This window comes from Echiichthys vipera, assembly GCF_963691815.1.
Source record: "Echiichthys vipera genome assembly, chromosome: 13".
Lineage (NCBI taxonomy): Eukaryota > Metazoa > Chordata > Actinopteri > Perciformes > Trachinidae > Echiichthys > Echiichthys vipera.
This window is the reverse complement of record NC_139838.1, coordinates 29,169,837-29,174,283: the sequence shown is the minus strand read 5'-3', so window position 1 is coordinate 29,174,283 and position 4,447 is coordinate 29,169,837. Positions and strand designations below refer to the sequence as shown.

The window sequence follows — 4,447 nt, the reverse complement described above, 5'->3', positions numbered from 1 at the left end:
TTTGTTGGGGTCAAACTTTTTTTCGCGCCTCCGCGGTCGGAGGCACAGTGTGAGCGCGCCCATAAAGACAAAGCCTGCAGTCGTTGTTGGGAGACACCGCCGGGTGTAAAGGTAAAGAGTCGGTGCTTTTCTCAGATTGAAAGCTTCGGGGCAACAAAGAGTTTGTTTACTTCTTTTCCTGACGGGTCGTTTCTTCTCTTCACATCACTGAGTTTTTGAATCATTCATTTGTTCAGTGAGGCTTTAATGCGCTCAGCGGTCGGACAGTCCAACGAAGTGTCTTCCACTAAATGCATGACATTCATTTTCCTCTGTTTCCTCATAAATGAGACTTTTGCCTTCTCAAATAAACTCTGACGTCTCCACTTCCTTAAAAGACGTCTGCCCGTAATATGAACTTTGTACCATGAGCTCATTTTAAAGGATTGATGCAGGAACGGTCCCGCGGTGACAAACGCGGGGGCTCTTCTGCAATTCAGGGGTATTTACTGGTGATCTGAGCCGACGACTCCTTCAGGATGACTGACGGCTGACGTGGAATTAATTCACGGAGGTTTTTAGCGGCGGCTGAAGGACACTGATGCCGCTGAATTGTTCCGACTCCTCCGCTACAAGATTAATGCCCTGGATCTCTAATCGTGCGTGATGATGTCGCTTGAAAATTTATATCAAGCTCCTCTGATTCTTAACACTAAAAGTCTCTTTGCTTTGCATCAGCGCGGAGGGGCGACAGAATAACATGAGTCGCTGTGTAACGTAATGTAATCCTCTGACCACGGCCGGCTGCGGAGTACAGCTGCACATCACTGCAGCAAACCTACACACACAGCAGGGAGTTACACGGTGCGGCGGTGTATCCATCCACCCAGGACGTCAGTGCAGTGGCTCTACGACGAGACTCTGTGAAGTCACTGCACCCACCTACTGTCCACCAACATCCACCACCTCAAACCCTCAGGATCCACAAACTCCTGTTTCAATCTCAGATCAGTCTGCTAACGTTTAAGCAGCGACCGAACCAATCAGCGTTGGTTTCTTTGGTGGATTGAAGTGAAACAGAAGAGACTGTTCAGTGTAAACAACATGGAGGCTTCCACGGATGAGATGAGCAGCTATGGAGCGAGCCGCTCACTAACTCTTTGTTCTCTGGATCCTTCTGTTGAATATGGACCGGGCTCCTGAAATTGGGCCTTTGATCCGTAAATTCACGTTAAACAAAAGGGAAAATATCCTTTACCCACATGTTGTTTCCTTTCTGAGCTTTGCCTCAGCGAGATGGACGTACGCCCCTCCCCCCAGCGTCACATACATGCCCTTTTGGATACGGCAGTAGCTCAGTCCATAGGTGACTTGACTGGGAACCGTAGGGTTGCCTGCTCGAGTCCCTGTGTGGACCATGAATGGAGCGTGGACTGGTTGCTGGAGAGGTGCAAGTTCATCTCCTGGGCACTGCAGAGTCACTGATGAGCAAGGCACCGAACCCCCAACTGCTCGGGGCGCCGATCCATTGACAAGATGAAGACTCCCGTAGGCAAGGACGATTGGATCAAGTTAAGAGAACGGACCCCGCCGGAGACGCTACGTCCATTTTTTTTAAAGTCTATGCAGAACACGTTAGCTGCTACTAGCATAGCACGCCGCAACCTCTGCCTGAACTGTGAGTGGCTGAGTTGCACTGTGGGTAATGTAGGCACCAGGGTTTGATGACGTGTAGAATAAGAAAGATGGTAACCGGGGTTCAGCTGATCCTGAGTCTGACTCTTTTAAACCACACACATCGTCAAAGTAAGCAAGCGTTTAGCCGAAAGCACCGCTGCGGCTCTCCGCAGCCTCGCGGAGCCGCCGGCATCGCTGTAGATTCTCATGAAATGGACTTTGAGACAGTTTTATGTTGCTTCGGAAACCAACACGTCCTCTCTGTGTAAATCAACAGTTTGAATCAACAGTTTCTCTGCAGCTGTAACTTCAGACCGACTCCCGTGCGTCTCGGGTATCAGCCCCTCCCAACACTAATTCACTGGGACTTATTGACCCGGGAGCCGGTGCTGGGGCTCGACCGGAGACCTGCGACAATAACACGACGCTGCTCTAATTACAGGCACCCTCTCTGATCCCATCTGGGTCGCTTCTCGGTGTGAAGGCGATTAATGTGATTGTGAGACGTGTGATTGATAATTACAGCTGAGTCATTCTTGTTTTGAGATTTGATTGCTTCTCGTGTGAAGTGCTGCCTGTAATTGCTTTTTCTGGAGGGTTTGTTTGACGAGGTACCCAAACACTTGAGCCATATGAGGACACGTTTGGTACAAATTGTGCTATGACTACAGCGATGGTTTGGTGTAATTGTTGATTGGGCGAGCTGAGCCCCTTGTTCACGATCATGTCATCTATAGACGCTCTCCTATTGATTCGGTCATATACTGAAGAGGAGATTTGTATGAGCTCATAACTCCGAGAAAGACATTTTTGTCGTATGAAACTATTTAAAACAGACCTTTTCATGAGGCCCACATGTTGATGTTGTTGCACAAATGATTCGAAGCCACTTAAAGTCTAACCTGACTCCTCCAGATGGATCCTCATGGTCTCAGCAGATCCATCTGAACTCTGGTTTAAAGATCTTTGGTGAAGGGGTGAAAATCCTGGTTTCTGATTGGATAAACCATCTGTCTGTCACCAACATACGGGCCAAACCAACCAATCAGATGACTGTTTGGAGAAGGAGGGACCATGCGCGGACATTTCAAACAATGGCGGTGAAAGGTTCACGTTGGTGTGATGCGGAGGTGGAGTGTTTACTGCAGATTTGGTCGATGAAAAGATTCAAAAACAGTCGACAAGACGCACAAAAACTCAGAGGTCTACGGAAAGATCTGGAAACAAAGCCACGCATCGCAATGACGTCATCAATGCGTGTGACGTGTTACGGCGTGATGACGTATAGGCAGCAAGAAGCATTCTCCAAGGCCCAGGTAGTGTGAGTACAAACGGGCCTGGAGGGGGGGACAAGGACCCTAAAGCACGGGGCACGGGACGGAGGCACAGTGGGAGGGCGCCCTAACAGAACCTGATCTACAACCACTTTTCTCCCGTGTGTTTGATAAAAATAAAGTCACCAGCTGGTTTTTGGCAAATTCATGACTCTTTTTTTAATGACACTTTATATTTGTACTTGTTTTTAAGGATTTCTGTCTTCAGTAGGAACCAACGGGTTTGGAGCTGAGGGACACAAGTCATTAAAAATGCACCTTTCTCTCTTCATCTTAAAATCCACTTAGTTTATTTGTAATATAGTGTTTTAAATGTGTGATACTTTAGTTTATATTTTGTATTTCTGATTGTTTTGTACCGATGCTACGACGACCTCATTTCACCTCAGAGATAAATAAAGTAATCCATCTATCCATCTATCCATCTATCCATCTATCCATCTATCTATCTATCTATCTATCTATCTATCTATCTATCTATCCATCTATCTATCTATCTATCTATCTATCCATCCATCCATCTATCTATGTTATTTTTCCTTCATAAAAACATTGAGTCCCGTTTAAAGCTGAATTCAGTTTTTCTTCTCCGCAATTTGTGAAAGTGTGACGTCTGTTGTTCACTGTATCTGTGTGTGTGTGTGTGTGTGTGTGTGTGTGCACGTGTTGAGCCGTCAGCTGTTATTAACGCAGGAGTGAAAGGTAAGCCATTACACGCTGCCAGGTGACCCGGTTGCCATGGTAGCTCGTGTGTAAGCGCCCGGTGATTTTGCCCGAAGCCCCGCGTGATGAAAGCAACGGGATCCGAACTCATCAGGGCTGAGGGAACGCTCTTCTGCCGCCCGGGGGGGGGCTGAACTCTGACCTCCAACGTTAAGTCTCTGCTTTAACTGGACTTAATCGTCTTCTGCGGTGGCGCGATGGCGACGGAAGGAAGTAAGAGGCGCCGCGCCTCGCCGTTAATAACGGAGGGGAGTCACGGAGAAGCTCCCCGAGCTTCGGATGATCTCGACTGGGATGGAGACAAAACGAGGAGAGAAGAGGAAATGGAAATGAACAGAGGGAGGGAGCGCAGACGAAGAAACGCCTCACGGGGCTCATGAACAAAGTGTGAGAAGAGTCAAGATGGCGAACAGAGACGGCGGTGGGCGGCGGGCGGTGAGAGGAGAAACACAACGACAAGAAAACGCAAGAGAGCGATAACAGGGATAACGAGTGAGTGAGGGAGGAGGGTTCAAACGGAGGGGTTGCAGAGAAAGAGCACGACTGAGGGGGGGTCGGGTGAATAATGACACTTTCTACCTGGAGCTTTGGCGCCCCGACAGCTGCCCAGAGGCGTCACTGTTACTGCTGATCAGACGCCTATTGGCTGATGTAGCCGGCCAGTGGCAGCAGCCGATTGGCCGGGGGAATCCGCATCCACATACTTTGTCAATCCTGTGTGTTTGGCTTTACTT

General features: G+C 48.6%; 1 protein-coding gene across 1 annotated transcript in view; it reads right to left on the bottom strand.

Annotated features, from left to right (window-relative positions):
- The window catches only part of LOC310955819 (glutamate receptor ionotropic, kainate 5-like), a gene marked incomplete at its 3' end in the record, with an annotated part of 149,202 nt that overhangs the window by 62,232 nt on the left and 82,523 nt on the right, over positions 1 to 4,447 (bottom strand). The window lies entirely within an intron of this gene.